Genomic DNA, 23,061 nt, shown 5'->3' on the forward strand with positions numbered 1-23,061 from the left:
TATTAAGTCTCAAACCCAAATATATTTATCTCCTCCTTTGATGTTTTTATAAAAGCCTTGCCTTTGCATGAACATTTTTATGCAATGGGAATTTATGATAAGAAGATGTATTATTTTTAAATTCTGAAACACTTTTTAGTTTGATGATAAAATAGAGTTTCATTTTTTTTCTGTCTTGTCCTTGAACACCGTTTTTATTTTTTAAGAAATTATAGTATTCTTATAATGTCCTGGTTATTATAAGGCAATATGTTATTAAGAACACACATGTTGGAGCCCCTGGGTGGTAGTTGATTAAGCATCAGACGCTTAGTTTAGGCTCAGGTCATGATCTCAGGCTCTTGAGATCGAACTTTGCATCAGGCTCAGTGCAGAATCTGCTTCAGATTCTCTCTCCCTCTCCCTCTGCCCTTCCTGCTTGTGCTCTCTCTCTAAAATAAATGAGTCATTTAAAAAAACAAAGAATGTACATGTTACTTAAAATGTGCTAGACTAAGTGTTCTTATGAATATAGATATGAAAGTAAGTAAAATACTGGGAGCAATAATCCAGCAGGACAATAAAACACTTTCAAAATGAGAAGATAATAAATATAGCAGGGTATCTAATTAACTGGTCAAATCATAAGCCTTAAGAACTTCCCAGTGGATTATGAAGAAACCCACGAAATTTTCAATATCTGTTCTTTTTTAAAAGAAAAAAAATCTTTGAGAAAAATAATAGATGATCCCATTTTATAATAAAGTGTATATATCTTAAAGAATTGGCATGATTCATAATGATGAGATTCTATAAAGATTCTTTTTTTTTAAGATTTTATTTATTTATTTGGCAGACAGAGATCACAAGTAGGCAGAGAGGCAGGCGGGGCGGGGGAGCAGGCTCCCCATGGAGCAGAGAGCCCAATATGGGGCTCGATCCCAGGACTCCGGGACCATGACCTGAGTCAAAGGCAGAGGCTTTAACCCACTGAGCCACCCAGGCTCCCCTCTATAAAGATTCTTTACAAAATCACCAACAAAATAAGGATGTTTATTTGTTCAATTTTATCTAGAATTTGTCCAGAAATTTAGGCCAATGCAATTAGACATTAAACAGAATTAAGAATTCTACTTCTTGAAAAGGAAGAGGGAAAAGCATCTCTCCCCCCCCAACTATCATATCCCTCAAATATCAAAAGACATCAAATAAATGCTTCTTATATTAATAAGAAATTTTAGGTCACAATACGTGACTGGACACATTATACACAGGAAAAAAAAAAAGAAGAAGAAGAAGAGGAAAAAGAAATTAACGTCTTTCTTATATCCTACCAGTAACTAGTTAGAAAATGTAATGGCAGGGCACCAGGGCGGCTCAGTCTTTTAAACGTCCACCTTGGGGTCAGATCATGATCCCAGGGTCCTGGGACAGAGAACCACATCAGGCTCCTTGCTCTGCAGAAAGCCTCTGTCTTCCTCTCTCTTTCCTCCTCCCCCTGCTTGTCCTTTCTCTGTCAAATAAATATATAAAATCTTTGTTAAAAAAAAGAAAAGTAAAAAAAAGAAAGAAAGTGTGATGGCTAAAAAAATACCCTATTTATAATGGAATCATTAAGTCCCAAGAATAATTCTAACAAGAAAATATAATACCTATTAGAAAATTGCCAGATTCCATTGAAAGACTGAAAACAAGATTTGAATCAAGTATGCAAGATGACCAGAAAGACAAAAAAAGACACAAAATTTAAAAAGAAGAAACTCTCATTGTTTACAGAAGACATGAATTGTGAATATAGGTATTCTAAAAGCTACAGCTAAGCTGTTAGAACTAATCAGTGATCTTGTTAAATTTACTTATTAGTTCTAACAGCTTAGCTGTAGCTTTTGGAATATCTATTTTCACAATTCATGTCTTCTGTAAACAATGTATATATATTGTACATATATATTGTAATTAACTGTATTTCTATGTAAAAATAATGAATACATAAAAAATGAAATTTTGTAAAGAAATCACTTTTAATAAGTATCAAATGCCTAGAAATAAATCTGACAAAATAAGCACATGATCTCTGTACTGAAACTACTAAATAATATGGAAATATATTAATAAGAGGACCTAAATGAACAGAAATATGTAAAACATTCCTAGATGGGAAGACTCCATTTTGCAAAGATAACAAATCTGCAAATTGATCTACATATTAAAGCAATCCCAATTGAAATTTCAGTAGTTTTGAGGGTGCCTGGGTGGCTCAGTTCGTTAGGCCGATGACTCTTGAGTTCAGCTCAGGTCACAATCTCAGTTGTGAGATCGAGCCCCACGTAGTTTTCCACTCTCCATGTGGAGTCTGCTTGGGATTCTGTCTCTCCTACTGCCTCTGTCCCTCCCCTTGCTCATGCCCTTTGTTTCTCTTTCCAAAAAAATAAAATTTTCTTTTAAGACTTTATTTATTTATTTATGCATGAGAGAGAGAGAGTGAGAAAGAGACGAAGAGGCAGAGGGAGAAGCAGACTCCTTGCTGTGCAGGGAGCCCAATGTGGGACTCAATCCCAGGACCTAGGATCGTGACCCGAGCCTAAGGCAGACACTTAACTGACTGAGCCACCCAGCACCTCTCAAAAAAAAAAAAAAAAAAAGTCCAGTAGGTGTGTGTGTGTGTGTTTATGAAAACTGATATGGAACTGTAAAGGACAAAGGATAGATTTATCATCTGTCTGATTATCTATCATCATTATCTGTCTTTTTACCTATGTATCCATCATCTATCTATCATCTATCTTAGAAGTTGGTTCTGCTTCTCTGGTTGAATCCTGACTGATGCAATCTATAAATATTTTTGTCTAAATAAATCACTTTCTAGTAGTAATTCTAAAGAAACGTTGTATTTGAAGTAAAAATACCTAAGGACAAGAGAGCCATAAAGATGTGGAGAAAGTAGAAAGTATGTAGTAAGCAGGACATAATGATGGTGTAAAAGTTCAGGCTTTGAAATAAGAATAAGGAGTGATGAAGCGTATGATTTTAGACAATATGGTCCCAAATTAGAAACAAAAATCTAAATATATAACATCAGGATATTAATTTAACTTGTTGTCAATAGGAGTGAGATTATACAGCTACTAAAATTGGATTATAAATGTGGAAATCATCTAAGAAGTGCTTTTGAATGTCTATGGCCAAATACTTCATCTTCACAGTATTGTAATTATGTAAAATGTATGTTCATTTAAATATAATATAAAGGGGCGCCGTGGGTTAAAGCCTCTGCCTTTGGCTCCGGTCATGATCTCAGGGTCCTGGGATCGAGCCCCGCATCGGGCTCTCTGCTCAGCAGGGAACCTGCTTACCCCCCTTCTCTCTCTGCTTGCCTCTCTACCTGCTTGTGATCTCTGTCTGTCAAAAAAATAAATAAAATCTTTAAAAAAAAATATATATATATAATATAAAAACATAATTTGTCTTATAAAGTGTAATGACAGCAAGTTTTTGCTAAAAATGACTTAACTTTCTGAAATGGAAATTAGTCTCATGGAAAGATTATAATTTCCTAAAATAAAAAGAAAATATATGGTAACATATTGTATGTCTTTTGGCATACCAAAGTTCACCAAAAGCGGGCATTGTAGAACTCTGAGTTATCAATGGACTGAATGCATATAATGTATAGGTCTTTTGAAGTAAGATGAAGTTGATAAAGAATTTCTTATTGACCTTGTGGAAATACACAGATAATGCAAACTCGTGTTCAAAAGGATTCCAAAATCAGCAGTAAATAAATAGTCCATAAGCAAATATTTGCAGAGTCATTCAACTATTATATTCCTAAATTAAAAAAAAAAACAATCAGTTTTAAAATTTTATGATTCATTAAGATAACGTCTACTTTAAAGACAGGAGTAATTCTCTATGAGGGCAATTAGCTTTACTCACTGTCATGTTCGAAGTCATGCAAACCCCAATACAATCATAATTCTATAAATTTGGTTAATAAGGGATATTGAATGAATACACTTAGTTCACTTCATCCCACTTTCTCAGTGGCAAGAGGGAGCTACTAACAGGTGATCTCATTTGTATCCTTTCATTAGTTGTTCTCTTTGTTCTTTTTAATAAACCACACACATATACATTCATCCATCTGCAAAATGAAGGGCATGGATCCTTTGTTTAGTTTCTCCTTAGTTTAGTTTGTAAAAGTACTTTTTGAATTTAAAATTTTACACCAAAAAAACCCAGAAAGAGATCAACATTACCCATGATCCTACCGCTCATGAAAAGTCAAGGTTAATGCTTTGGTTTCTTTCTTTTTAACTTTGGTCTTAGAGAAAAATATCTTGGGATAGTAGCTAGATGCAGTTCTGTCTCGACATATATTTTCTTCATAGTTTCCCACGGCTGTGCCACTGTTTATATATTCATTCTATTTTTGGTCATTGGGTTACACTACTTTAATTTTTTAAATAATAATTACTAATCAACTTCTTTGTAAATAAATCTTTGTTCACATATCTGATTTTGTTTGTTTTTTTTTTTTTCTTACTAATACAGTATTTATTTGTCTTCCCTCTGTCAAACCCTGAGCCAACCACTTTCCCCAAGCTGCCTGAGGAGGTATGGGAAAAGGAACATATAGGGAAGAAATACCTGTGGGAGGTGGAGAGGGCTCTGTCACATGGTGAAGAGGATGAGAAAGGCCACCATCAGGCAAAAGAGCCCCATGGCCTTTGGGAGGGCAAAGCCCAGAATTAGGAGAAGAGCTGTTGCTTCTGAGAGGGGCTGCTGGCATCACCAGTGATGAGGCTCCCAGACACAGTCCCAATCCAGCCCTAGAGCCAGCCACCCCCACTGTGACAGCCCCAACCCCAATGAACTTGGCTGCTCTGTCAGTGTCCCTTGGAATGGTTCAGAAGCTATAGCTAGCATAAGTGAGGTCAGGGGGCATGGGGCTGCCCAGCTGCTGAGGCTCTGATCTGTCAGTGTCTCGGGTGGTTTTACCACCTCTGCAGGCAGTGATGGGTTCAGCAGCTGAGAAGTGCAGCTGGGAGGTGTTCCTGACCAAGATGGGGTGAAGACAAACTTTGCACAAGTGTACACTTTCAGGTTATGAGGGTCTATGGCAAGAGAGCTGTTCCCAGTGCAGAAAGACAGAGAGAGGTGGGGGTAAAGGAGGGGCAGGAAAAGTGAAGGTGATTTTGTTTATTATAAAGAGAACATATTCCTGATGGGAAATTACTGGCTTGAAAACAATAAGTAATCAGGTTAACATTTTTCATTTTTTCCTGATATTCTTAGTATTGATGGTAGTGAGATTTCTCAGCAAGGAATGGATAGGTTTACCTTAATTGATTATTAATTTTCTTTTATGTTTTTCCCTTGAATCCAGTGTTTGTTCAGAATTTATGAAACTTTCCTCCCTTTCCTTTTTAGAGACATACAATCACTGACCTGGTTAAAGGATCCCAGCTGTGGCATTCTCTAGCTCTGTGAACTTGGGCAAGGGGCCTGACACTTCTATGCTTCACTTCTTCATCTGCAAAGTGCAGATAAACATTGTACCTCCTTCAAAGAGCTGTGTGAATAAATACAAAGTGTGAGTGCTTGAGAAGTCCTCTTCAAGAGCCTGGCTCATAATAAACACTATTGTAAATATACTGGATTATTATTGCGGGTTTGGGGGGGACTCTCCCTTCTAGTATTCTCTTCAGTTTTGCTCCAGTTTGTAAGGCTTGCTTAGGGTTTGCTGAGTGCCCAGCTGGATCATGGTTTTGGCTGGGTCACCTGATCTTTACCTCTAATTACCTCTTTGGCTTGGTTGTATAGTTTCAGTCTTACTAGCCCTGATCAACCCTCTGTGAAAGCCACATGTTCCTAAATCCCTTATACTTGACTGAAAAGCCGCAGGCAGAAATGCTTGAGGGAATGTGTCAGCACTGGATAATAGTAACACCCAACCATTGTCAGAACACTTTTTTATACAATATTCATCATCAAGCCCATTAGCCTATCAGGTCCAGAGTAATTTTTCTTGTTTTACATATAAGAAAAAGAGATTCAGAAGTTAATTTATTGGCTTGGAGTTATCATATCCAGGAGTGGCAAAGTCAAGCATTTAACTTTGATTTTCTGACTCTCAATAGAATGGCCTTTCAATTGCACCCAGTTGAGTTTCCAGGTTATATTAGTTAGGCTTTGGTAGTGTGTGCTGCTGTAATAAACAACTCAAAAATCAATGCCTTGCAAAAAACAACAGTGGTTTATTTCTCACCTATATTGTTTATCAAGGATTTACAGTTGCACTGCTAAAGGATGGCCTCTGTCTAGAATATACCATTCTCTTGGCAGAGAGAAGAGCAGGAACTGACCACTCAATGATGCTCAAAGCTTCTTCTGCTCAAGCATACAGATACAGATACGTCGTGTCTGTTCACAACTCATTGTTTAAAATGTATCAATGATGAACGTTGATAAGGGTGAAATGGAGAAGGAAGTCCTTCCCCCAGGAGTAAGATGTGTAATCATAGCATAAGGAAGAGTGGAGTAAACAATTAAGGGCAATAGTATATAACAGGAATTCATGAGTTGAGAAGGACACCGAGGGAAGTCTTTGCAATCAAAACAAAGTATAAATATTTAAAAAAATAAGAAGTTCTAGAACTTGGAAAAAGTTTACTGTGCAAGAGAAGAGTTCTCAATCATAATTGTGTAGCTTATTTATTTATTTTTTTAGGTATTCAGAGATTGGCAATAGGTGTTTCCAGTGACAAGGAAGTTGGTTAGAGGCAGTGTTAGATGTAGACTAGCTGAAGGAAAGAGGTCAAAAGAGAAAGCTGTACATCAAGCACAGGTGTGAGTTTGCGGATTTTGGAATTTTAGACTATTAATTTGACAGTCCAACTTCCTTTTAGAAGTGCTGAGTTATATAGGCTTACTTTCCTATAAACTCCCTCGGGTCCTGAAACCTATATAAAGTGCCCGAAATGATTCTTCCTTGAAAATTTAATAGAAAACCTAGCTTGGTTCTTCCGTTTCCTAACCAAAGACCGAGGTCACTGAACCTAGGAATAAATTTAATGGCTTGGGATTTTATTTGATAGACTAGACACTTTGTTAGAACTTGGTAATGATGTTCTCAAGGTCAATCGTTACAATCCATCTGAGGATACTGTAAATTCATTTCTCTGACGTAGCCATAGACGTTAACCTTCACCCTACTCAGCCATCACACATTTGCCAGAGGGACTGACTAACTACTTGGTCAGTTCAAATCTATCCCCTGTAGAAATAGAGCTCAAAGCAAATGCTTTGAGTATACAACTTTCTTTCCCAAGAACAGTCTGAGGCTGTTTCTTGTCGACTGGCTGCTCTCCTCCATGTGGTGATTCAGGGACCCCTGTTTATCCCATCCTGTAGTGTGACTACCCTCTAGTGTCTCATTAGCTTAAACACCCAGTCAGCAAAAAGGGAAAGAGCTATGGAGAGAGTACACATGCTTCTTATTTTCTTATAATAAATTCTGTAAAACCCTTTTATGACATTTTCCCTTTACTTTCACATGATATTGGTTGAAAACTAGTTACAAGGCCGCACTATTCCTAGTCAGGTGTCCCTGACTGATCAGGAACTTCCCAGAAACAATTTCAAATAAAGGAAGAAGGAGCACTCATTTTGATACCTCTGCCACACCCATTGTCCTGATTAAAAATGTCTTTTTTTTTTTTCCTCAAAATGTTTTCCTTGGTAAGCTATTATATTTATAACTTTGTACCTAAAGTTGTTTGGTAAAAGTAATAAAAGAAAAAAGAATACAGGTATATTTTTTTCCATAACATTAAAAGAGAGAGTACTGAGTGCTGTTTCCTCCATGACAATAAGGTTTCACTTGGGTACAGTTACTCTGAAGTCTTAAGCGTCAGTAGTTTGAACATATTTGGAACTCAATCTATCAGATTTACCAATGGGATAATTTGTCCACATAATTCTCTACTCCTACTCTTAGGAGCACAGTTTTAATAATAGCATCCAGATGGTCCTCCAGCTTAAAAATAGTTTATTTTCCAAAATCCTGTTTATAATTGATATGTATACATACAATAATAGTACATATGGCGATTGTCTTTATGCCATCCATAAAAGTTTATTTAATACATCATCTAATAGGACTTTTGCAATGAAAACTGTAGTAAGTATTGTTGTGATGTTCATAATTAACAAAAAATTTACATAATTAACATAATTAAATTACATAATTAACAAAAAATTAACAAAAATCTACACATGTAAAGTCATTTTCTGAATATAAAATATTTAAAATATTGACACTATAATGTATAAAACAGCTATTATGACTGCACATACTTTATTTGATAATAGCTGAGTTTACTTTTTTATTATTTAGGAAAATACAAGTTGTAGTACTTTCTTATTTAGGAAAATAGGAGTATTTTCACACTTGGAAAAGTCCACCTTCTATCTCAGTGAAGTATAATCAAGCTAACAGCCCAATTTTAGAACACTTGGAACAAGTCATAACCAGTTTTATTATGAAAGATCCCTATACACATTTGCATTAATTCTGGTAGCTTAATAGGCTGTCTGGCAAGCCATTTCCTTGCAGAAACATGCATTATGAGAAATGAGAAATGCCCATCCCTCCTGGATATTAGCTACTTGTCACACCTGGCCAACAGTGCTCACATCCCTGAAGCCTGTGAACATAACTCTGTACTTATTCTAAGTGAAAAGTGGAATGACTTAAAGAAAAATATAAGATAATGTGAATAATCTCTTATCAAAACCCATATATTAAACCAAAAGTATTTTGCAGCTTTTATGACAAGAAACTAAAAAGACTATCTAAAGATCCGGGCTGTGATTGTGAGTGTGAGGGGCTGAGATGGATGGAGTAATGGAAAACATCATGAGAAATGAGGAGGATAAGGAAAATAATCTGGACTATAGATCAGGGGGATGGAACAATCATGTACATGGGTGTAAAATTTATCCAAACTAACCACACTGCCTGACCCAGGGAGCAAGGCTGTGAGCCACAGCTAGACCCTCCAGTGAAAAGATAGATGACGGCCAGTGTAGGAATGAGATGGGAGAGGATATAGAGATGAATGATGTGATCGTTAATAAGGCAAGATATCTGAGGAGAAGGATGAGTCCATAATGATCCAGAAGCAGCAACAGGGAGGAAGAACTGCCCTAACCTTACTGTCTTCCTAAGGGATATGGATAAAGGGAATAAAAACAGCCATCACGTGAGACACTGGAAGGAAAACAATCTTCTTAAGACGAGAGGAGTTTCAGTTAAGGCCACAGCGTGGAGGCAGGGAGGAGAGCTGGGGCTATCCAGGAGATTGTGGCAGAACACATTACAGAGCACTCTACAGTTGGTTTATAGGTGAGGGGAGCGAAAAGCTGGGTGAGTTTCAAGAAAATTCCAGTCATCTGCTTGATGGATCACTCAAATGTTTAATATCAGAGCTGCATTCTTTTGAAAGCCGATTGACGGTGACAAGGGTAATCCGGTGGTGTTAGTCTGACAGAACAACGTAGGGCCCCAGGAGGAGGAGACTCAGAGGCCGGTGAGTCAGGCCATTCAGAACCCAAGCAGCTGATCTGAGTGCAGGCAAAATGAATCAGCCGCCTCCAGCATATCAATGAAGCCAATGTTGGTACTATGCTTTTCGGAAGGGGGAGAAACCTGGGTTACCTTCTGGGTTTGCCATCCCAGGAGATTTAGATGTTTGGGATTTCTGAGTGGATGTCGGCCCTGGAATATGCTCCACGAGATTCTTGGTTCCAGCTCGTACTGCACAAACCTTTTGCTCTAACTTACATCATTTGCGGCACTACCAAGAGAAGATGAATGTCAAGAAACAGTCCTGGTGTCTGGGTACCACTCTTGGGGTAAGGACCTTGAGTTAGTTTACAGAAGCTTCATTCAGAGTACAGGCCTCTGTTACAGCTAGACAAGGTTTCTCAGTTTTTAGGTGGGATTGTAGAACTCTCAAGCTCTTTTTCCCACCACAGAGTTTATGGAATGATCTGTAGGAAGAGGAAATTTTAGTGGTGACCAAAAAGCGTAAGCCCGTTAAAGACTTTCACCACCTTTCGCTGTTTGTCATTGGATACCTACAACTTCTTTAGGCTGTGATTGCTGGGTGTTTCAATCATGCTGTGTCTACCTCACGCAACTCGAGAGAGACATTAAACCCAATGACGATACAAGGAAGAAAGTATAAAGATGAAAGATAAAAATCAATGCAATAGGAAATAAATGCAAAACAGAGAACAATCAACAAAGTCGAAAATTGTGTGAAAAGACTATAATGGTAACAAACTGCTCATAAGACTAACCAGGAGAAAAAGGAGCAAAACATAGTATAAACTCAACAAAATATACCACTTAATTAGTATTAGGTGTTGTCCCAAAAAAAAAAAAAAAAAAGTATGTTTAAAATTTAAGGGTGACCTAGAAAAAATTTTAAAAGGATCTGTGCCTCTGAACCAGCAGGGTCTTTTCTAATATGTATTATCTGCTTTAGCTCTATCTCACAACTTTTGATATGTTATATCTTATTATTTGGTTCAAAATATTTTCTAATTTTCACTGTTGGTTCTTCTTTGATTTGCAAGTGATTTTGAAATGTGTTTTTGATTTTCAATAATTTGGAGCTTTTCTATGTTTTTTGTTATTTATCCCCAGCCTAATTCTATTTTGCATGCTAATTCCACATTAGTCAGATAACATTCTCCATATCTCGATCCTTTGAAATTTGTGAAGACTACTGGGAATGTGGTCCTGCTGGTAAATCTTCTCTGTGCAATTTAACAGACGATCTTCTGTTAGGTTTCGAAAATTCTTGGCCGGTATCTCTTCAAGTGTTTTTCTTTTTACCAGTTATATCTCTCTTCTTTTTCTGGGACTCCAAATTCATGTACGTTCAAATTTTGTATGATGTTTGATACATCTCTAATCATGTTTTCTGTATTTTTAAATTCTTAATTATAATCTCCATGCTTCAATATGGACATTTGCCACTGAGCTGTCTTTCAGTTCACTAGTCATGTCTTTCTTGAACTGTACCTAATCCATTGTTAAACTCATCTATTGAATTCAATTATGACATTTATCAGTCCTATAACTTTTTTACTTTTAAAATATATATATTCCAGTCCTAAAATATACATATTCCAGTTATCTATTTTCTTCAATATATTTCTGTTCAAGTTTTTAGAAACTTCTGCCTGAGAAGCCCGGTATCTACATCACTTTAGGTATCCTTTCCACCTTCTGCTTTTTCCTCCTTGGCTTTGGTCATTTGTTCCTGTGTCCTGGCCTGTCTGGTCAGTAATCTTTCAGTGAATCCCCAACACTGTACATTAAAAAAAAAAATGTAGATGTTATAGATATTTCATTTTTCTCCCAAGAAGCTTCAACTTTCTACTAGTCAGCAATTTAAGTAGAGGCATTTCACTTTGATATAATCTGGGATTGGGATCATTTGAAGCTAGGTTTCGGGCTTTCTGTGGGTTTGTCTATTTTTGATTTGTCTATTTTGTCTATTTCTTTTATCCCGGGGGATTCCAACTTTTTTCTCTGGCGTCATGATACAGTTGCATACATACAGCTTTTTAGCCTCTGAATCTGACTTATGATTGATTGTTTTTTTTTTTGTTTTGTTTTGTTTTTTTTTTTGCCTGTTACTCCTCATACTTAGGATTCAGTGAAGTCTCAAGAAAAAAAAAACTGACGTTAAAAAATCAGGTTTGCTTCTCTGTAGTACCCTGAAATCTTGGGTGCTCAAATCCTGGCTGCATTGGTAACCCTGAATTCCAGTTTTTGTCTCCCCAGCCCCATGAGACTGCTGAAAAGTCTCTCTAAAGATTTCTGCCCTCCAACACTCATACACGGAATCAACACATTCCTTATGGATAAAAGCAATGGAGAACGCCTAGCTCACACCAAGGTTTGTGTTTTGTTTTTTCCCCTTCCTAGGATCTTGGTCTCTTGGGTCCTGGCTGCCTTGGTTCTTCTCTGATGCCTCCAAACATTCTTTCTTTCTTTTTTAACTTTATGATTCTTTAATAGTTATTCTCAGTGGGTGGCTTGGTTTGATTATAGCTGTACCTTCATAGCCAGAATCAGAAGTCCTTCATCTTTTGAGGTTTTCATTTTAATGATAAAAATGTTAAAATGTTAACTTCTATGATATTGATTTGATACTTTTTCTGGACACATTATTCTTTCAAAACTTTTCAAAGATAATTAATTTTACCTCTAACGTCTTCTTGCATTAACTCTATTGGATCTCTTTCCTTGGGTTTTTATTATTCTCTTTGAGGAGTTTGATGCTTCTCTTTCATAGTAATGAATTCTCCATAGGTATTTGCTAATTCTTGGTTGTCTGTTTATCTGTATTTATGATTCCCAGTATTCTGCCTACTGTATTGTCCAGAACCTGTGTCTGGTGGCTGAGAAATGGAGTGGTGTCCATGTGGGAACAGTGTACTGGCAGTTTGTCCCCTCTGGTGGCCAGTGATCCCATCAGGTACTGTGCTCTGGCCAGTGCAAATGCTAAATATCTTTCTTTAGAAAAATTCATTTATCCAGCTCTTTAGATTCATATTTCCAGCTTGATGATTCTGTTAACTTCAACAAGATATAATCCAAGAAGGAGCTTCTCTAGGCTCGATGGTGAAATTTATGAGGAAAGTAGCTGACCAATAATAGCAGTCTTTAAAAACAAAACAAAATACAAAATCCTCTGAATCTCAGTTAAGTATTAATTCAGGGGCTTTAACGGATTATTTCTTAATTTTTAAGAAATGTGGCCCAATTCTGTAAGAAGAGGGATGATTTTCCAAATTGGTGAAGATTCAAACCATATTAATCTTTTTCTTTCACATCACTGGGGATCTACTAGAGCCATTGTGTGTATCAGGAGATGGGCTTTCCAGAAGGCAGACCTCAGTTTAAGCCTTGGCTTTATCTTCATGAGTTGTGAAACTTTGAAAACAGTATTTAAATTCTCCAAAATAGACCCACTCCCACTCCTGAATTTAAGAAAAAAAAAATGATTGAGGGGTTAATGTGCATAAAAAAATTGGCATAATGCTGATATCTTACCATCAATCACTAACAGATATTTTGGTTGTAATTATTGTGTAGATCCTAAACTCACCTCTTCAATCAAATCAGAAATGTGAGATACTGTTCAAGAGCAAACAAAGTAGAGTGACAGAAATTTTAGAAATCTTTGAGTTGTACTAGTTCTCCATGTGTGTTTAATGTGCTAGGGCTGCCATAACAAAGTACCATAGACAGGATGGCTTAATATAAGTTTATTTTCTCATGGTTCTGGAGACTAGAAGTCACAGATCACAGTGTGGACAGTATTGGTTTCTTCTGATGCCTCTCTCCCACTGACTTTCTGATGGCTGCCTTCTTTCTGTATCCCTGGCAGGTTTTCCCTCTGCACACATACACATCCCTGAATTGGTCCTCATGTCCTCTTCTAAGGATACCCATCAGATTAGATCAAAGAACACCCTAAAGACCTCATTTTCATTTAATTACCTCTTTAAAGACTCTATCTCCAAATATTGTCACTTAGGATTCGGAATTTGACATGTGAATTTTGTGGAGGATGCATTTCGTCCATAACACCATCCCTCTTGGTTCTTACTTACTATATAATGTAATACCACCAGGAAAAAAAAACAAGACAAAAAAACATTTCTATAACATCTTATGCCTTCACAAAAGTTCCTGCACTAAGGTACTGATGTAATTCTTTTGGCATTAGAAAGGTTTATCTGGGAAGTATCTAAATAAGCAAAGATTTGTTACCTTTTACAAAATTATTGTCGAACCCATTTCCGTAATGTTACTAAATTTCCTTCAGTAATGCAGCCTAAATAATAAATTTCTCCTCTAATTTAAATTCCAACAGAACTTCTATCTCCAAACAATAATAACTATAGGATTCAAAATATTTTCGTTATCCCTGACTGCCAAGAAAAAAATATCTATGATTATATAGCTCATCGATAAATTTCATTCTCATAGTAATTGTTTCCCCTCCCTTGCTTCTTTCTTTGAACTTATTGGTTAATATTATGTTTATTATATTTTGTATCTGTTCAAATAGATACTGTTAAAATCATTATAATTAAAGGTGTCTCCACTACTGTTATCCTTAGTTCTGATCATGCTGTTGCAAAGTGAGAAAGCATTAAAAGGCAGCATGGAAGCAGGAGTCCATCCATGGAGGGATATGTGGAGAAAAATACCTATAAAAGAGAAGCCAATAAACACCCAGCAAGTAGATGCCTCATATTCATTTGCATGTCACAGTGTAAAATGTGACACCATTGTTTGAGAAATTATTTTTATTATGTTTCTGTAAATAATACTTATGTAGAATAATTGAAAATTAATGACATATTATTTAATCATGCTCTACCTTAAAACATCCACCTTACAAAATGTCTATTAGACTTTAATAAAAAACAAATTACTCTATTTACTACCCAATATTAAATATCATGTATATTTAATTATAAACACTCATTTTAAATCCGATATCTGTTATTCCTCTTTAGAAGATCATGACTTGGCTTCCACTTGTCCTTTTCTATCCTTGGCAGAGCTGATATTCTACTTGTTGGTTGATGCTTTATTATTCTGTGCATCTGGTTCCCACCATTCCCAATAAGCCCAAGGTTAAGGATTTAGACCTCCCGTGTGAACCAGCCCAGTTCTGCAACCATAGGTTTTGTCCTTTGATTTGACTCTTCAATTTTAACATGAGTCCTGAACAAAAGGGGATGTGATGGGAGTCTGCAAATGGGTCAGAGCAAAGCAGCTCCATTTCTTATAATGAAAACAACAGTGTAATGTCTCTGACCTGTGGGTGGGTCTGTAACACTGATTTCTATCTGACAGGAGAAGCACACCCCTCAGAATGGTGCTTTTTCCCAGAATGAAACTAGACAATGAGTCTTTGAATGTGCTGACCTTAGCATAAGGCATATTTCCATTTAAATAGATATTTTGTGCCTGTCTCTTGTGTGTGTACATTTGTGTGTTCTTTATTTAAAAGGCTGAAAATCAGGGCACCAGGTTGGCGCAGCCAGTTAAGAGTCTGCCTTCAGCTCAGTTCATAATCCCAGGGTCCTAGGATGGAACCCCATGGAGTCAGGCTCCTTTTTCAGCAGGGAGTCTGCTTCTCCCTCTCCCTCTGCCCCTCCCCTACTCATGCTTGCTTACTCTCTCTCTCTCTCTCTCCTACTCTCACTCCCTCAAATAAATAACCTTTTTTTAAAAAAATAAAAGGCTAAAAATCTTGAGGCTGATTTTGAGAGAGCAGTCTTGTTAAATCTTACTGTGTGAGGAATAAAGGGCAATGAATAGAAGATAGGGTCAAGGTTGTTAGGACAATAGTAAATATCGCTTACTGATTACTATACGCCAGGTGCTGTGCCAATATTTTACACTGATTGTCTTCGAAAGTCCTTTGAATTACGTCTGTGGAAGCTTATAAATACTGTGAGTGGATTATCCTTGGTTATAATGTTCTTATGTTGGGAAGGGATCCAGAGCTGAGCCAGAGCTCTCATATTCCCGAGTGGAGACCATTGACTTTTAATTTATATTGTTTGTTGCTAAGCTGCAAACAATATTGCCATATTTACAGTTTAAAAGAGCATCATGTTTATCCATCCAAGAGTTTCTGTCTCAGCCTAGATGTTAATTTGAGACATGTTCTATTTTCCAGCTTTAGATTCTGATTTATTGTTTCCCTCTTGAAACTACATGAGTCATTTCCTTTAAATGGCAAATTCAAGAGTAAGGTCCTATACCATCCCAAAGAATGTAGCAAATGTATGCCAACATCCAGGCAATGTTCCTAGGTTGAGTTTGTAGCAGCAAACAAAACAGGTAAAAATCCCTGTACTCATGGAGTCATGGAATTTTTATTCTAATTAAGGGAAATAAACAATACACAAATTAGTAAAGTATATAGACTTTTATGCTAGAAAATGTTAGATACTGAGGATTAAAATAAAACCACAGATTGCTGGCGGAGGATGGGAATTATAGTATTTGATAGTGTTTGGGAGAGATTTTTCTGGAAAGAACGGGTCAGGAAAAAAACTAGAGGAAATGAAAGAGCGAGTTTTCAAATATAAAAGCCCCAAATCACAATCATGGTTGGTATGCTACAGGATCACCCAGGAGGCCAGTATGGCGGGAAGAGAATGCATGAGGGAAAAAGGAAAGCCCTGTCAGTTCAGAGGACCTTGTGGGCCATGTCGCACACCATCAATGGGAAGTCATTGTAACGTTTGGAGAGTAGGGATGACCTGACTTATGAATAATGGGATTATTCTGTCTGCTGTGTTAAGATCAAGCCAATGAGCAGACAGAAGGAGCATGGGGAAAAGAGAAGAGGAGAGCTTTCGTGATAACCCAAATGAGAGATGATGTTGGCTAAGACCAATGTAGTTCCAGCAGAGGTAGTAGAAAATGATCCATCTGGACAAAAGTTGAAGGTAGAATCAATAGGATTCTTCATAGATAAAGAGTGTAAGAGAGGAGTCAAGGACAATTTCAAAGCCTTTGTCCCTTGGAAGATTAATGATGGAATTCAGATAAAGAAGACGACTAGAAGAGTAAGTTTAGGAATGAAGATGGTGTCATATGCTTGTTAGTTTTACAAATCAGACATCCAAGGGGAATACCCAGAAAGTGATTAGATTTCCTCAGGAAGTCTGGAATTAGTCAGCATGTAAATAGTTTTCCAAGGCAGAGCTACCTATATTATCTGCAGGGCCCAGTGAAATGAAAATGCAGGTCTACTTATTCAAAAATTATTAAGAATTTCAGAACAGTGACAGCAGAGCATTAAATCAAGTGTGAAGGGACTTCTGAGTAAAAGTACTTGTGTATTCAGGTAGCACACTCCGGGACCCAGTCCTGGTTTAAGGCTATAATGCCAAGTGTGATTGTCAAGAGAGCAATGAGGACAGAGTGATGGATGGATGGATGGATGGATGGATGGACAGATAAATAGATAAATACTTAAGGACTGAGGTCTGGGGTATGTCAATGTAAAAATGATAGAGATATGAGGAAGATTCCTCAGAATTGGCTAAGTAGAAGAAACCAACAAGTTGAAATAAACAAAACAGAAACAATGGTAAAATGTTTGGTAGAGACTTGGTGATAGCTCACTGGTATCTAGGCTCAGCCAGAAGAGTTGGATTGTTGTCTTGATGTTTGTTGTACCCAGTTGCCATGGGAGTTTTAGTGGAGTTTGGATGTTGCATGATTGGTTGATTTGAGGCTTTTACCACCATAAGGAAACTGTACAATTGCTTTATAAACTTGTCTGTTTAAAAAAAAAAAAATTAATGACATCTAGTAATGAGATTTTGAGGTCCATTGACTGAAGCCCAGCTGAAAAGGAAAAGAAAATCTATTTCTGGATTCAGGTGCCACTTCAAGGGACACACAGAGGAGGGGATAGGTAATAGAAGCAGAGAAAGGCAGGCCGTAAGTGTTAACATAGCTTTCTCACGGGTCAGACTACATGCAAAGCAGCCAAACAGAATCTGGCAGACTGTAGCAAAAAGTGAGTTTCAACCATCCAAGACAAGGCAGAAATATTCAGGAGTAAATAATGAATTTATTTCTTTTCAGATGGCACAAACCTGCCTTGGGTTTTAGGTCTCATAATAGGTCACTTTGTTACTAAGGGGTTGAAAAGTTACCAGGTTGGATATCGGAGTCTCTGGAGTTCTCTGTGCAGGTAGAAGACTGAGCTTTTCCCTGAAGTAATACAATCTCCTCTCTCCTCAATTCTTCCCAGAGTTGTTAATGATTCCAGGCCATGACCAGGAGACCCTGGGTGTGCACAAATGACCACTGCGGAGAAAGAAAACTTACTAGAGTAGGTCCCAGAACAGGTGTCCTGGTACTGTGCTCCATTGTGCCAGCCCTTCTTGGCTTCTCCAGGGATCATTTAAATCTGTTTCAATGCATCTGACTCTTTCAGGTTCAAAATATCCCAGGGGTGTGGAGGTACAGGAAGTGAGAGGCTACCAGTGGGTAATAACAGAAAAGATATGCCCCTTCCTCCAGTTATTAATATTTTAGAGGGACAGGGGGCAGAAGGTGGGGCATAAAAAAAAAAAGTTGGAAAAAAGAAGGTTACATTAGCAGATCCAGTACTATTGTCAGCCTCTCTCAATGGATTTATGTTGCTTCTAGGGAGTTAACATTGTTCTCTTCTGCTTTCCGGCGAGCTGTAACTCACTGGAACTTTGTAACTCACTGGAACTTTGATGCAAAGAGCCAGTGTGTTATTCTAGAACTGTAGCACAGACAGTGAATATAGCCTTGACATCGGCAAATAGCGTTGACTTTGGGCAAAATTTTATTCTGCCTACTTTGAAGATTATAAAAGCCTTTTCCTTGACATTGTAGAGTTAGAGCATAGCAGTCAGGTAGTCACTAAACAATACTGCTTTGGGTAACTGACTCGCAGGCCCCCTCTCTTTATCCTGGGTACCTGGAAGGATGCTTTGTTAATGTCCTTTTAGATTCAAAGCCATAGGGTAAATGATCTTTGTTGAGCTACTGCTGTTTAGTACCTTTGAGGTGTTTTATAAAGATTATGTCATTCCACCCTGTAACCCTTCTATGAGAAAAGTATTATTTTCCCCGAACTTCATAGGTAAGAAATTAAAGGTCAGAGAGGAAAATAAGATCACACAGCTGTCCAATTGCCAGGGAAGTTTTATTAGAATTTAGAGTGTCACCTGGTGGGTTGACTTGAGGCTTTTACCACCCACAAGGCAACTCCAGAATTTTCTATAAACTTCTTTATCTTAAAAACAACAACAAAAACTATAAGCAGTGGTGTTCCTTTCTTACATGGCTCAGATAATTAGAATTTTCTATAGCTATACAAAATCCATGAGTTTTTTGGAATCAGATGCTCATTTTCAATCTTCTGATATAATTTCTACATTTATTTTTAAATATGGAAGATGTTTGGAATGCATGATGCTGAAGATTTAGTGTCTCTAGAGTGAGAACAGGTGGCATTTTTATTTCTTTGTGTGTTTTGCTGTTGTTTTCACTGGGGTTATGTATATATGACTTTTTCATTTCATTAAATATTCAGAGATGAAGCTCAAAAACTTAGTTTACTCACAGCACAATGCCTTGTAACAAATGCTAGGCCACTCTAAGGTTTGGGATTTTAGGGTATAGTTCTATATATATGCTTTTTCTGTATTAACTTCACATGAAAATTTTTCAAATGCTGTTTTAATTTTACATAAGTAAAACTGGCCTTTGGTGTACTTTGAAAGCATAGTATCTGAAGGAAAGCCTGGACACTAAGCATAGTACTATCTAATCCTCATGTCTTTGTTTATTACATCTTCCATTGAGTTGGTTTGCCTAAAGGATAGACTGCAGTAATTTATTTAATATGGAAACTAGCAGTCCAGAATCTTCTTCATGCCTAATATTTAGCAAGATTAAATTATTATATATTACAGAAATGATTCTGAATCAGGGAAAAAAATTACCATTTATATTCATGGTAGCAGAGAAAAATTGCAAGGTTTTCAAAATAGAAAGGTAATTACATATTATTTGGACTAGTAGTATACATTTTAGCAAGACCAACAGATTAAGATTTATGAAAAGAATCCAGTTAATCAGTGTGGGTGTTCCCATCATTTTATGTCTGTTTGACCTCTAGAGGTTTTTTTGGTTGGTTGGTTGGTTTTTTAAGCTAAATTGAGTTGGTAGGGGCTGACTGGGACAAAACTGATGGTTGCCTATTTGAGTGGCTTTGGGATATTTATGTCTGTAGTTTGCATTTGGGGACATCATTTCCCTACTTTAATGTCCTTTCTTTAGAGCCTATTTTCTGCATAGGCTTCCTGAAGAAATGCTAACCGGAGAGTAAGTAGAAATTTAGAGAGGATTAACTAACACTTTGAAGTTTTTAAGTATTCATAATAATAAGTTGCTTAAAAGTAGATGGCAAACCTTTGGGGGATTTGAAGGCACATATCCATATTTTATCAGGACTTTCTTAATTGTAGTAGATCCTTGGTTCTCTCAAATTGAACACAGAATTTCACTTATTGGCAGGAGAGGTCATGATGTATAGTAATTTATCACTTTGTTGAGGAATGTATTTGAATCATGTCTCTATTGTAGCTAATATGTATAAGCCGAACCCAGAATCTGGATTCATACCTCATCACTTTGTGTTTCTTACTTAAAATGTCTTCCACCCTGTGTTATAGGCATAGCTGATGTCAATTTGACAGAGTGGAAAAATTTGGAAGGCATACTCTGTATGATTTGTGTAAATCAGATCTTGTGGAAATCTAATCTTCTTTAAGATCTTTATATACCTAAGAATACTGAGCAGTTTTCCAGTAGTTTTCGTGTGTAGAATCTTGTATAGTTTCTTAGACGTTTATAAGTAAAAGAATGTAGATTATAGACTCTAAGGAAGTTTATACCCTAGTTGGGCATTTCATGAGTTACTAAAAAGTTCATATAAATTACAATTATAACTACATATAAATCACAGTTATAATTACGTAATTATGCATTGGTAAATGATCCACTTTATGGATTTTTCAATGCATCAGTGCTTAGAAGTAAAATAAGACACCATTATAACATTATCATTAAGTTAAGGTTTATCATGGAGGACTTCCTGGAGGAAGTGAACTTTGAAACAAACCCATCTATATCACCTTATTGGAAGGTATTCCCCTACTCACAATGAGGTATTATGCAAAGGACAGCCTTAGTGGTAGATGAACAGTAAACTCAGTCACCCTCAGGTGTGATTTCATGACAAGGATAGTCTCTCAGTACAAGTAACTAAAGTTCTTATTGTTTGGACAGTTCTTTACCTCACAGCCTTGCCCTCTGTTAAGAGAAGCACTGATTCAAGTACTTATTTTTGAAGGTGGGTGGTTTTTGATCCTTTATTTAAAAAGATACAATTAGTTTGGGTTCTGGGGATTGCGTGATACAATGTGACAACTTTACATTTTCAGAGACATGGTTAGAGTGAAGAAATATTAACAAGGATCTGAGGAGGAAGGGGACCTCTAAGAACTTCTTTGTGGCCTCAGTATTCCAAGTTATTTGGAGGACACTATATTTTGAGCATAGGACATGAAAACTGGAAGTAGGTCAAAGGTTTTTATTTTTAAAGATATGATATATACCTACAATGGAATATTATTCATTCTTTTTTTTTTTTTTTTTTTTTTAAAGATTTTATTTATTTATTTGACAGAGAGATCACAAGTAGGCAGAGAGGCAGGCAGAGAGAGAGGAAGGGAAGCAGGCTCCCAGCTGAGCAGAGAGCCCGATGCGGGGCTTGATCCCAGGACCCTGGGATCATGACCTGAGCCGAAGGCAGAGGCTTTAACCCACTGAGCCACCCAGGCACCCCTTATTCATTCTTTAAAAAGAAGGAAATCCCGCCTTTTGCATCCACATGGATGAAACTGGAGGACATGATGCCAAGTGAAATTAGCCAGACACAGAAAGATAAATACTGCACAATTCACTTATATGTAGAATCTTAAACAGATTCATCAAAGCAGAGGGTAGAACAGTGTTTTGCCAGTTGGAGGGAAAGGAGGAAATGGAGAGATGTTGGTCAAAACACATTCAGTTTCAGTTATGCTTGGGTAAGTTGTGGGAATCTAATATGCATCATAGCAACTAAGTTTACAATACTGTGCTATGGACTGGGAATTCACTAAGAGGGTTGATCTTAGGCATTCTCAGCACAAAAACATTAAAAAGAAACAATGAAAGAAAGTGGTAACTAGGCGAGGTGATGGATATGTTATTAACTTGAGAGCAAAGATCATTTCACAGTATATTTGTTTATCAAAACATCAAGTTGCACACCCTAAATGCACAATTTCTGTTTCAGTTATAAATAAGTAACAGTGAGAAATTTTTTAAAAAAGGATTAAAATGCTATCATGTCTATTTTCATACCATAATGAAAAAGCCAAAGTGATTTTAGGTTTGGTTTTTTCAGCTTGCTGACCTCTAGATTCTAGGAAGAAGAATCTTGCAGAGAGACTGTTCTTTGTAAGTACCAGAGCAGCCAATTTCAGTGCAGTAAGTGTAAGGAATGAACATAGGAGGAAAGTTTTAAAAATGCAGATGCCAGAACACGATGCCCAGAGGGCATATTTAAATTTTGGAGGAGAGTCATGTATTTTGTTAAAGCACCCATGTTTACTTTGATATGATGCCACCATTGAGAAACCCTCTGGAATTGTCCTTGGGGTGGGCTGTATTAAAAAATCAAGACTGGGGGTGCCTGGGTGGCATCATTAAGCATCTGCTTTTGGCTAGCTCAGATCATGATCCTGGGGGTCCTGGGATCAAGCCCTGCATAGGGTTCCCTGCTCAGCGGGAAGCCTGCTTCTCCCTCTCCCACTCCCTCTGCTTCTGTTCCCTCTCTCGCTTTCTGTCTCTGTCAAATAAACAAATAGAATCTTCAAAAATAAATAAATAAATAAATAAAAATATCAAGCCCGTATGGCATGCTTGTGAGGTTTATCAGGTTTGATAGCGGAAATTAAGTCATGATGTGAAGATGCAAATGCTAGCATTGGTCAAGCAATGCTGGGCAATAGTGATATTCTGGAATATTTCACTCCCACTCAGTTTCCACTATAACCTGCTAGGTTAAGTTTATTGTTAAAAACAATAACCCCTCTCTGAAGAAGGAATGTAGGTCATAAAATGTTAGCCTTTGGCCAGAATGGCTTTGTTCCCTTTCTTATATATGTTTAATTATAATCTAAAAAGGAAACAAAACTTCATCAGCTTAATTGTTTGTGTTTGTTTTAAGGAATTAGGGTCCATAAACAAGACAACTTTACCCATATTTGCTGGTAGGGATAAAGAATTGCTTGACTATTATTAAGGGCAATTTCTCGACGTCCCTTCTCATGTACGCTGAGCAGAGAAGC

General features: G+C 37.0%; 1 protein-coding gene and 1 pseudogene across 4 annotated transcripts in view; one reads left to right on the forward strand and one right to left on the reverse strand.

Annotated features, from left to right (window-relative positions):
* GRM8 (glutamate metabotropic receptor 8) overlaps nt 1-23,061 on the forward strand; it is a 723,861-nt gene that overhangs the window by 693,357 nt on the left and 7,443 nt on the right. The window lies entirely within an intron of this gene.
* LOC116874983 lies at nt 4,654-5,151 on the reverse strand (annotated as a pseudogene).

The sequence above is a fragment of the Lontra canadensis genome, unplaced genomic scaffold, assembly GCF_010015895.1.
Source record: "Lontra canadensis isolate GAN:19392208 unplaced genomic scaffold, GSC_riverotter_1.0 scaffold2, whole genome shotgun sequence".
Taxonomy (NCBI): domain Eukaryota; kingdom Metazoa; phylum Chordata; class Mammalia; order Carnivora; family Mustelidae; genus Lontra; species Lontra canadensis.